Genomic DNA, 12,470 nt, shown 5'->3' on the forward strand with positions numbered 1-12,470 from the left:
GAATATATTTCAAAACCTCAGTAAACCTTATAGCTTGGCTGTAGCAAAGTAGGTTCTTTTAGATCATCACCCATATGTGTCATAATACTACGCCAGGTTGCGATTAATTGACCTGACATGGGATTCTCCTCAGCTCCTCTGACTGTCATTACTGCATGCCCTTGTGCAAGTGCTTCAGCTGCTGTCACACCCTTGCCTTTTTGAGTAAAAGTATTGTATACTCCTGCAATACAATTATAATAACTCAAAGCTACCCAACCTGCTACATGAAGTGTCATCTTAATACAATGAGGTCTTTATACCCAGCTTCATCTCTGTATTCTGCTATTTTTACTGACTTACCAGTCTCTGAGTGTAGAGCTCACCCTGTAAATTTGACAACAGTGTTGAAATATGCTAAGCCATTTTATATGTGCATCTATATGGGATAAAATTGTTATTTCCAGAATTCAGGAGCAGGAGGAGCTCTGGTGGCATACCATACCTGTTTCATCTTTCACTCACGTGCCCAGAGCTACAACTTCTGCTCACAGGTAGAACTGGGTGCTCCCAGGCACAGCAGATCTGCACTTTGATGCTGTCAAAGCTCCTGGTTTTTAATAGTATGCTTTTCTTAGTTTTTTATCTGTCTTTAGATGGAAGTCACTGATGTGCATGATTTTTTTCCTTAGTTTTTTAATAAGCCATTCCGCTTCGTAGAATGAAGTTTATGAAAGCATCACAAACTAGTGTAAACATTAAATCTCCCCACCTGTCTATGATACAGGCTGCATTCCTTCTGTATAACCAGGTAAAATTTAAAGACTATGCTGTCAAACTTAGATTTCTAACATTAGTTACCTATAATTTCTATTTAGGCAACAGAGTAAGTGACCTAAATTTCAAAGTGCTGAATATCCCAATATGCCAATTGAAGTCTTTGGGGTTTGGTATGTGAACTGCAACCAACTTTCAGTACAAACAGCAGTTGGAGTAGTTACATGTTTTTCAAGGAGAAGCCCTCATGCAGAGATCTCTCTTGTCCCCACTACCTCTGCAGTTGTTGTTGTTAGTAACTACTTGGTACTGGGGCTGGCTCGGCATTCCTTCGCTGCTGCGCAGTCACTGTGCTGTGCTCTTCATGCAGGAGCATTCTGTTTCCTTCGCAAACACTGCTGGTTCCACCTGATGGTAAAGAGCTGCCTTCCTCAAAGTTAAGGAAGAAGTTAATGCAGCTCGTCTGAGGGAGCCTACTGCTCCTCAGGACAAGCTCAGGTGATGACTTTCTGTCTGAAGCTTTAACTTGCCAGGTGACATGCCGTATCTGCTCTGACTCTTGCACTGTGGAGGCCACAGAACTCACCGAGGGGTTTCCATGCTTGTTCAGTCATGTTATGCTGAAGCAGTCACCAGGAATGCACTGGCATTTGGTTTATAGATTCAAATGATGAGATGATCTGTACTTGGAGGTCGTTTTCCCCCTATTCTGCTTGAAAACAAGAGTCCTTTTTAATTCTGCCGATAGACCGTAGAAACGATACTTCCTTAGTGGTGGTACCTTTTGGTGATACCTGTAGCGATGTGGAGACAGATGTTTTCAGAACTGTTGTTGTCTTTAAAAAGTTAGAAATATGGAAGATTTAAGATGAAGACTTTTTAAGAAGTGATCTCTATTTTCTTGACTGTCCCAGTCAACATGTATGACAACATGTATTTCTGTAACGCATACAGCAGTTATTACAATGTAGTAACAATAATGGAAAAAGGAAAAGACAATATGTTTAGTTCTACATCATGTTCTAGGGCACATGATACAAAGTGTTTGCTCCTAAGTTTTATTTTTCAGTTGGAGTGCTTCTGCTCAAAAGGTACAGATACGATATGTATAGGTATACCTCATAAGTATTATGCATAGAAAAGCAAAGTTGCATTTTTAATTTCTTGCTCATTAGGTATTTGATTTTTGCTGAGTTATACTTCCCAATATTCCTCATGCTTCTGAAAACTTGTGTAGCTCTGTTTTATACTGAGGCTACATAATAAAAATTGTTGAAAAATGTGTGGGGAAAAAGGGAAGGTTTGTATTCTTGCCATAGAAGAAGTTACTACTTGCATTGTCTCAGCAGGTAGGTCAGCATGCCCTGCACACCCACCTGTGAGATGCAGAATCCTGTAATGCCACAGTGCTTCTTACTCCCAAGAGCAAGCATCCCTTCTAATGCAGGGCTTACAGGAAAAAGTTATTAGTCATTCATTCAGTGGCACACCCATTGCCTATTGAGAAATATTTTTAGAAAGAAGCAGACGTCCACAGCGTGGCTCACAGACTATTTTGAAATACCTGGCTACATGCACACCCGTGCCCGTAGCCTTTTCTTGAGGAAACTTTTTAATTACATCAATAGGAGTTGTGTCCAGGTTGAGCAACAGAGGACAGACTCTTAGGATTAATGGGCTACCTGTTGGGCTAATGAATTTCCTATTTTCAAAGCAGGAAAATCAATGTGCTGAGTAATACTGAAACCAAAGCATCCAGATACATAACAACTTTGGAAGCAGACATAAAACTTTACAGGATTTTTGTACACATAGCAAGATAATTTGGGTTAGCTCAGTGTTAAAGGAGGTGTTTGCTTTCATGTCCACAGGTGTGTTTGTGGCACCTGAAATATTGGATATGTCTGTATGTGCGCTCTGCGGAGCCAGAGTGTGGCTTGCTGGGATGATGTGTGCGGGAGGAGGAGTGGGAAGTCCTGATTTGTCTGGACGTGGTCTGTGGCCAGGCCTGCCAAGGCGCCTCAGAGCCCGCATCAGCTTCCAGCGGTGCTGGGATGGGGAAGCCTGGCTGCCCTGCGGCGCGACAAGGGATTTCTCAGTGGCTGGAACATATTGGCTGGGAGGAGGAGCGGGTCGTGCCTTGACCCTGTCAAAGGGAAGAAGGAATTCTGGAGGTTGTGACAAATCGGTGTGCAGAGACACATTTGAAAGTGGAGTAAACATCACTGCGTTGGGAGCACAGCTGTAGAAGAAGCTGGGGTGCCCAGTTCTTAACATCAGACCATTAAAATGCCTCCCCAGCATGAGGAAAGTCACAGGCCTTCCACAGCCTGAGGACATTTTAAACCACATCTCTTACTCCACGTGAAACCCCTTATCAGTGAGCTGGCCTTGTTGGGAGAGCCGCTGCCTTGTCCGATGTGCAACCTCTATAGTAAAAGGGGTTGAGAGACGCAAGGTGGCTCACCCAGTATCCTGGAGGTGGTCAGGATGGGAGATACCATAGTGGTTGTCCAACAAAGCAGAAATTTAGGTACATGCCTATTGGGCAGGATGTACAGGGCATCTTACTTCTACTGATGTCCTCTCACGGGCAAGCGGACTTGTGGTCTAGGCTTTTGTTCTCTGACAGGTACTTTACAGATCCTGTGCTGCAGGGAAAAGATGGCTTTTCATGGTTTTATGTGCTTCTCACAAACCTTTTGACTGAGCTTTTTCAGCTCTGGGTAATACTAGACAAAAACAAAGGCCACAGTCTGACCCTGAATGCACCAAGTATTAAGTAACCTTCAAGTGCATTATGAAAAAAGCTTATCTGTAACTAATCTGCAGTTGAAAACTATTCTGTGTGAAGGCTCAAGATTTCTCCCCATGTAGCAATAATGATAATACTAGCACTTTCTTATACTGGCTTGGACAGCGGATTGGGTTACTACTGCAGAACAGTGCTAATTTATAATGCTTATATCTTATTCTAAAAGGTTGAGTTGAAGAAAGGGGGAAAGCCACTACCTTGCCATTGGGAGTTTGTATGTTTATGTTATGAAGAAATACCTTCACTCTATGCTGGTTTTAAAACAAACTTCTAATAATGCTATTTTTGTTGTTGTTTAAAGCAGGGGGGGGAAAGCTTTTTTTTTTTTTTCCCTCCCTGTAGTATGTGAGTGTTTGGGAAATACCTCGAAGTGGAGAAGGAATCACAGCTTTGATTCTAAACATTTTGGAGAATTCTAATGTTAAAGGTATGGATTTTATATCCAGTGAGAGATTTGAGGCATGTGTTTGTTTTTCAAGTCTGGCCAACTATGAAAGTATGATTCAGACACAGAAGAATTAATCTGTAAAAATTTTCAGCCATTTCAGTTCAGGAAAGTCTTCACTGAAGCCCAGTCAGAAGACATGACCTAAATTCAAGTAAAATGTACAATGATTAGTTCTTTTACTACTAAATAAAATGTGATTTTATAGAAGAGAAGTTCTTAAAATGAAACTGGTTTCATTTTTGTGTTGAAAATATTGTTTTGCAAGCTACAATATAAGCTTCAAAGAAAATCTCCAGTATGATTTAACTGATTTTTATAAACAACTTTATACCATTTCAGAATTTTTCACTGCTAACTACTGTGCAATGCCGTGAACAGTACGATTAAATTAATACCTTAAGTTATGTGAATAAAGTCTGGTTACGCAGTGCTCTTCATTATGCTTTAACACTGAACATTTTAAAATGTGTAGTGATTCTAATGCAATTGTGCTTTTGTTGTTGCCACTTTCAGACACGGGTCGAATACAGCTGACTCTGCGCATGTGCTGACAGAGGCCATGAAACCCAGCTTCACTGACGCATTCTCCATCTGCACTGACCCCAACAAAGTTCTGGTACCTGCAAAAACAGCCTGTTCAGATCTGATTCTAAGGAGCGTTCTCAACTAATTAACTTAAGTATTTTCTCTTTCCTTGCATTATGGATTAGGCATGCAACTACGCTCTGTAGTATGAGGAGGAACTCTTGTTACTGGAGATTTTAATCTGCTTCTGTACATATGGTGGTCATAAGACTTCCCTCACAATTATTTAGTTTGAAACATGTCTGTCCCTGTTAAATAATTTGACTACTTTAAAAATGAAAGGCAGTAGAAAAAGAGCAAATAACAATTGATAAATTGCAGTAAAGACTTACTAGAAACAATTAGTCTTCAACTTTTAAATAAACTAAAAAGTATAGAAATGGAAGAGGTGCACTGATGTCTTAATCTAATTTTAAACAAAATGCTTTAAGATGTTCAATTTCAAAAATTACTCCATAATGACTACATTATATTTTCCTCTTGCCTAAGAATAACACTGAAAATTTTGCTTGGACAGTCAGGGAACAGAAAAAAATGAGAAAAAATTGGCTGAAACTAAATCTTGGTCATCGTGATCAGAGAACCATACGGATGGTGTGATACAGCCCAGATTTGTCTGTAGGAGCCTGTGCCTCTTGGCAGCTGGTTCCTCCAGTACCGATGTCCATCGCGCAGTGCCAGCAGCATCTCTCCCCTGGGCAGAGGAGAGGACCTACCTTCGGTCCAGGATGACTGCAGCTCTTCCAAGAGCTCTGCTGCTTTCTGTGGGCAACATTCAGTCAGGGGCAGGAATTCGGGGCCCGAGAGCTCAGCGTGGCAGGAACCGCACCCACGCGTGCGGCGCAGGAAGGGGCGGGTGACCCTGTGGTAAAGCTCTGCAAACATGCTCCACGTGGCTCTGCTTCCAACCAGCCATCCTTCGCACTGTTCCTTCTGGGTATAGACGGGGTTTCGTTAGTGTGTTTGAAGGGCAGAAATGAAATATTGGAGGCCAATGGGGTTTGCAGTCTGGTCAAATTCAGTACAGTCCATGCTTAGCAAGATCTTGTAGCTGAAAGTCGTCGTATTGTTCTGTACAATGCCAGCCTTGCTGAAGGAAAATTAAGAAGGTCCTACGAGCACAGTGATTACTCATGCACAGGTAGAAATTCCCATGTGCATACGTACCAGGCTGTGTTAGTCTGGTTTTGTGTACTTTAGATAGATGTGTTTACTTTAATTTATTGGCAGGATTGTGTTTGAACTTAACCAAATACTAGTTATAAATTTGAAATACCTTATTGATACAGGCACTACGTGGTTGTAAGAGGACTTTGGCTCCATCCACTACTTTGTCTTTCATATGATAACATCTGTCATTTCAGTGTCCATCTGAAACTTGGTGTGTCATGTTTGTTTCAGATTATGATTTATACTACCAATTCGGAGTTCCTTTCCTTAAATTTTCTCCAGTTCTGTACTAGTGTGAGGAGTCTAGACTAATCCAGCCCTTTGCTTTGATAAAGCAAGTACAGTTTAGAATTGTATTTTTGTCATTTACCTAAATGAATATATCCTCTGGTTCTAGTAGGACAGTTCACAAGACATGGTGAGTTATGTCTTGTAAGTATGCAGTGGTTTATTTTTAACTGAGCCAGAATTTTTATGTGTGCTAAACTTTATTTTCTGCATTTCAGAGCAGTAAGAAATTTAGTTCTGAAAACATCTTGCTGTTAGCACTGAGGCAGTTTACTTCACTGTGGTGGATCCTCAAGGCAATGCCTGCTCTTTCATCAAGCGCAACTGCATGGACTTTGACACAGGACTAGTTCCAGATGGCTGAGGATTTACACTGCAAGTGAGAAAATATTTCCCAATATAACACATTCTAGTATGTGTGAAGACTCTTTGAGATGATCATCAGAGAGTCCAAACTATACTATTCTTACAGGGTAGGCTAGTTGGTTAATTTTCAGATTTTTAAAATATGTATTTCCTGTTCTTGTTAAGCTCTGTCTGACTAAAGGAATTCATTTTTGTTTTACACAAAGCCTCCTTTGTGCAGCAGGAAAAGAGGGGTAGAGTTCCAGCCTCTTCTGCCTGTGTTATCGTTCTGCCTAGCAGATGTGAGATCCCAGGAAACCAACTGAGGCGTGTGGTGCCTGAGTGCAGGAGGCGAGGCTGTCACACGCCTTCACATGTCCGTGCAGAACTATGCCAATACGGTGTTGGTGAAGTTGCATTTGGCGTGCTGTGGCTATAGCTGAGCCTTTTTTTCTTTAAACCAAGGGAAGATAGAAATGTCTTCCATGACTTCTAAGATACTTAAAAGTGACTCATTTATCAGTGCAAGGTTATATTGCCCTGACAGCTGTGTACCCGGTAACTCATAGGTGTAGAACTCTTGTGTGTAACCAGTGGTGGTAACTTCTTTTTGCTCTTTGTAAACTAAGTTACAATGCTAAGAAAATTCTTTATGTATTCTTTGCAAGATGTGCTTGTAAATTCTAGATCTTCATTTTATTTTAGAGAAAATATGCATGCAGCGCTTGTCATACTGACAAGGTATTTCTCCATCTGTATGTCTGAGCTCCGGAAGCAGCTGGGAGAAATAAACTCCTGAGTACACTCTTCAGTAATGCCACAGCTGGCTGCAAGCAGCAGGCTTAGAACAGCAGCATGCAGATACATTGAAGGGCAGCTGGTATACTTGTGAAGCTGGCTGTGCTGAGCAGGTGGGCTGGCTGCTCCACTCCCAGATATTTTGCAGGTGTTAAAATGGCAATATGTATCTTACAGAAATCCCTTGGTGGGGCCACCATTTGCTTTTCATTGTTTTCCTCTTCCATCTTCAGCTGAACATGTATGTTACCATTACGAGGGCAAAAGTGACAGCATATGATGTGAAGTTAAGATGTTTTAACATCAGTTACTTTATTTTGGCCACATCTGTATTTATGTAGGTGTTTGCTCTGCATGTTGCTCTGTAGAAAGCATCTATCAATACTGTGCACTCCATCCGACTATAAATACATGTGACTGTGGCTTCAGGATTTCCTTTTCCTCCTGATTTTAGCAGAGACATGCAGCTGAAAATGGACTCCTTCAGAGGTGCAGGTGGCCACAGTTAATCATTGGCACCTGCTGGTCAGTGTGTGAGCATCCCCCAGGAGTGGCTCGCAGGCTGTGGCCGGTCCTGCTGCCCAGCACAGCCGGGTCACTGTGCGCCAGTCACGGATCAGCTCGGCCTGGCTGACTGTCACGCCTGATTACTGTCAGTTGGTGGCTCTTGCAACAGCATTGTCAAGTATAACCTGTCTCATCAGTTTGGTTATATAAGGTATATTATGTTTATGCTTTTTCAGAGTAGGGGAGGTAACCACTCCCCCTCCAGCAGGCGCTGGGGAAACATCCATGTCACGCTGTCAGTGCCACTGCAGTGGCTGCTGTGGACAGTGAGGAACTTCTGTGCTCTGTCAGAACTCATGCAAGCACAAGGACTGGTGCAGGTAACTCTTGCTCTTTGCCAGTATACTGACAGATGGGAGATTTCACTGCTCTTTGCTCTGGAGGGCGTGTGAACTCTTCAGGCAGGATGTAGAAACCCACAGTCGCACCAAGCCCTCCTACCTCAATCTCTGTCTGTTATCACTTAGCCCACTGACCTGTGTTTGCAGGTGTATTTATTTATTTTTCTGGTGTTAAAAAAGAGCCTCTAAATCTCCTAATTGGTAAATACAACAAAAAAGTTGCAAAATACCTGTGAAAGCAGATTTCACATCTAGAGCTCTACGGGCTATGCTCTCCCAAAGGGAAACTTGAGGAGGAAAGTCCTTTCTAGTGGTCTGTGCATGTTTTTACTCTGGTTACTGCTGTGGAATGTGATAGTGATAAATAAAAAGTGTAAGTGAGAGGGATAAGAGGATGATGAGCCAGAGCTGTCTGAAGAACTGTGTTCCTTCCTCGGCTGGACTGCCAGATGGAGTCTATAACCACCTCTGTCACTGTTCTTGTGCTTTCCTTAGATGCTGCACATCTTTTCCAATTTAGTATGCCTGTTGGTAGTCCCGCCTAATGGAAGATGAGTTAACACAGGCTTGCAAACAGTTTAAAAAAAAAAAAATACGTAGCCAAAGCAGATAGGGTGAAGAGCTATATTAAGCTCAGTCTGCTTTTCATATACCTGCTTTATTCACTACCATAATGCTCTTCCTGTTTCCTTCCATTTTGGATGCTCTGAAGGGCTGCAGGAACACCATTTTTCTTCTACAGCTCTTGTTGTGTCATACATGAGCACATGCCTTTCCTGCAGAGTCTAGATAGGTCTCTTCACTCGAGCCCAGAGACTCAGGAGTAGGACAGTATAGGACACGCAAGCAAACTTCTGCTTCTTCAGCCTCCGTTTCCAGTTACTGACAAGCCCTTGACTTTGCTAGCATCAAGGTGTCTGCATTAAACTTCTGCAAGGAAAAATAATCAAGCCTCTGAAGTCGAATTTAAAAGAATTTCCACAAAGGCAACTTGTGGTGGGCAAAGCAGCGCTCTTCCTATGAAGTGTCAGAAAATGTTCTGTGAGATTTGTTGCATTATATACGCTTTACCTCACTGTAGCATTTTGCTTAATCTTTTTAAAGGTGCTACTAAACATATTGGAGTTAGGAGATGAAACCTCATCAAACCTTAGCTGCAGCCTGGCTTTGCTTGAACTGTTCCGGGAGAGGTATGATCTAATTTAATGCTTGAAAAAGAAACAGTTAGGCCAGGAGTTTCCAGCCATAGCACAGACACCGCAGCAGAAGCATCTGAGGACCATGTAACCAGCAGTTCTTACGTTATCTGTGTGTAGCAGAGAAGTGGTGGTGCTCTGATGTCATCCTTGCTGGCTCTTCTCAGGCCTGTTGGTAAAGGAGTATTTTGCTTGCTTAGTGCATAATTTGAGATAAAAAAGGTGCTATGAGGTGGTGTGGAAACTCATTCCTGTTGTGATAGTCTTTTTATATTTATTGTGCATTAATCATAGGCTGGATTAATCAGCAACTCCCTTACAAAGTCTGCATATGAAGAACTGTGTAATGGCTTTACAATTGTAATGGTTCCACAGGACACATCTTAATTTTCCTTCAGCCTTTTGTGTGCCCCTGAATAGTGGCTCAGTTATAAGCCCTGTGCCTTCAACTTAGGGCAGAGTGTAACTGATGAAAATCTTGAGAGTTGGTGGAGAGTAACAAAAAAACCCCTGAAGTGTTTTGCCTGACAGGCAAGTGCTACTGTTGGGGTGGCTGCAGTTTCCTCAAAGACAGTGCCTGCCTTTTTGGAGGGAAGTGTCACCTGATTCAGCTCAGATACTAGGGAAGGGCTGTGAGTTTTGGAATCTTTTTTTTTTTTTTTTGCCTTCACCTTTAGGGGAAACTCCCTGTATTTTTGTTTTGTTTCCTTTGTTGTTGTGCTTGTGAAGAGCAAAGAGCAGGACTACTTGTCTGCTGTGAAGATCTGTAAAAGAAAGAAGTTGGTTTACTTCCTTTTTTAACTTACCATATAGTAGTGCTCTTCCTGGAAGAGCTCTCTCTTGGAACCAGCGCCTGAACCAAATCCAGCCCCGCTGCAGCTGCCGGGACTGGCTCGATGGGTTCGAGGACTCATTCATTTCCCCTTGATGCAGAGTGTTGTGCTTGGCTCCTGTGCGCCGGCGGCTGTCACGGAGCGTTGCCTCCTTGCGCAGAAGGCAGGTGGCATCTCTCACTTGGAGATGGTATTTCATGAGCTCTTGTAGGAGACTTAAGAGCTGGAGGTCACTGGCACCAGTGGCCCATGGTGGGCACAGCAGGGCCTGTCTGGTCACAGCCTGATTGTCACTAGAGAGAGCTGGTGGAGATCCTGGGGCTCTGTCTTCCAAGCACCCGCAGAAAGACCTGTGGGCAGGATCTGACCCCCGAGGAGACGGCTGTGCACTGGAGCACTACCGTGGAGTGAACATGTGTGTCATTCTGCACTGTTAACTTCCATTTTAGGTGCACTGGTGACATGAGTACTTTTAGCTGTAATTATAGTTCAAAGAAATATAAAACTCCTACTTCAGGAACTCAGTCTTTCCTCACCCTCCAAACCAAATTGCAGTTCATTAGAATGGCACCATGTGTATGAGCAAGAAGGACCTTGAAAAAGGAGCAGCCACAGTAGGGTGTTGTACGTAGTGCAGGCACTGAATGGCAGGCAGGTATCTTGTACATCTACGCAGAATATAGTCTTCCACATATTGTTCCAGTATCTTTCCTTTAAAAAGGACTAAGAAATAATTAAAACATAATCAGTATTAAATGCTATTTTCTTCTGCTTTTCCCCATTAAATGTTGCTCAGATTAAAAGGGATCTTCTGTGGTCTGATTTATTCTTTAAGTGTAGTTTTTAATTGTTTTTGTAACTAACATTCTGTTATTAAAAATGTGTGCTACATTTGTATAGCCTTTTTGAGGTCTTGATGTGCCCAGTGGAGGAATGTGACCATGAAATAGTTGACTATGTTTGACAGCTGTTTTAAGGACTGGCTGGTAGCAAAAATTCAGTGTACTGAGTGTATATTGTTAAATGAACTTAAGATCAGCAATTTAAATGATGACGAAGGTTAATGGCAGAGTGGGAGTGCGGTTTAGGAAATCATCTTTCAAGAGTCTTGTGGTCATGTCTGATTGTGATGTATGTGATCCAGTTACTACTGATGCTGAAAGATTTGCAAGTAAATACAGCATGCTGCAGTATCAGTCATGATAACATGAAAGACATTAATTTTAAACACCAGATTTCACATTTTACTGCTATAGAATCAATACATAGGCTGTTCCTAGCCAAGCAGTCTTATTCAGCAAGAATAATTTTTAAAGTTTTTAGCTGGCATGAACCTACTAATGGCTAATTCCAGAGACAAGACTGCATGGACAGTGTGTGAAGCATATGCTAATGAAACAAAATGGGCAATGAAATTTGTGGCTTTGCTTTTTTTTTTTCTTTCCTTTTTATGAGCCTACAGATCTAAAATATGTGATATGACAGAGGTAATCTTTTTTGCTAGATTAGAGGTAAGTAGAAAACTACTCACAGGATCACTACATGAGAAACACAAAGATGCTTAATGATTGACTGTTGCACCACAAGAGCCAAAGACATAATTGTGATATTTTTTTGTTCCGTGTTCTCTGAAGTGTCAGAATTGGATGACTTCCTGGATGTCTGGTTTATGCATATTGCTATAGGGGAGGGGAGTCACAAAAGCAGCACACTTCAAGCCTGGAAGACAGTCTGTTCATCATGCTGTGTGACACGGATACGTGTGCGAAGCTAATCCCAGTTTTCTGGTTCATACAGCCGTTACGTACACACAGTATGGAACAGAGTATGCTTGTAGTGCAGTGATGATAGTGCTTCATGCTTGTTTAACTTTTGCAAGAATGTCATCATTTTGGGGATAGATTAGAAATACAGAATGCAAACCTGTGTGTAAATACTACAGTCCAAGGGAAACTTTTATTGGCCATTTTGCATACCCCAGGTTTCACCCTGAGGCTCTGACAGAAATAGAATTTGTCTTATGTCCTACTTTTATCATAATAACATTGTTGCAAGAAGTAATGAACACAGGCTACATCATGGTTTTTATATGTCACCAGAAAACAGTTTTTTTGAAGTGGTTGATTTGACTGTGGAATGATGTTACAGTAGCATTGCAAGTCCAGGGTCAGTAATACTTGTTCTTAAGTAAGGTTTATGGGCTCTTTAGAGGCATTTCTGTGCACTCATTTAGTGGTAGCTCTGCCCTGATTGTAAGCTTTTAAATCTCCAAGCTGGTTGGTTGTGTCAAAACTACTTTTGTTGCATCATTGCTGACTCCCTCCTTAG

At 41.9% G+C, this 12,470-nt stretch overlaps 1 protein-coding gene and 1 long non-coding RNA gene across 2 annotated transcripts in view; one reads left to right on the top strand and one right to left on the bottom strand.

Moving 5' to 3' along the window:
• Positions 1-4,089: 4,089 nt before the first annotated feature.
• Positions 4,090-5,438, bottom strand: LOC141927311 (uncharacterized). Its single transcript, XR_012624358.1, has 2 exons — positions 5,321-5,438; positions 4,090-4,160 (listed from the first exon to the last, which is right to left on the bottom strand). It is a non-coding gene; the product is annotated as an uncharacterized LOC141927311 (long non-coding RNA).
• A 165-nt stretch (positions 5,439-5,603) lies between these two features.
• The window catches only part of LOC141927309 (transmembrane 4 L6 family member 18-like), a 31,292-nt gene continuing 24,425 nt past the window's right edge, over positions 5,604-12,470 (top strand). Inside the window, exons 1-2 of the transcript XR_012624357.1 lie at positions 5,604-6,441; positions 7,949-8,092. The gene's annotated coding sequence lies outside the window, so the exon portion shown is untranslated. The remainder of the gene's footprint in view (positions 6,442-7,948; positions 8,093-12,470) is intronic.

This window comes from Strix aluco, chromosome 9, assembly GCF_031877795.1.
Source record: "Strix aluco isolate bStrAlu1 chromosome 9, bStrAlu1.hap1, whole genome shotgun sequence".
In the NCBI taxonomy this organism is placed as follows: Eukaryota; Metazoa; Chordata; class Aves; order Strigiformes; family Strigidae; genus Strix; species Strix aluco.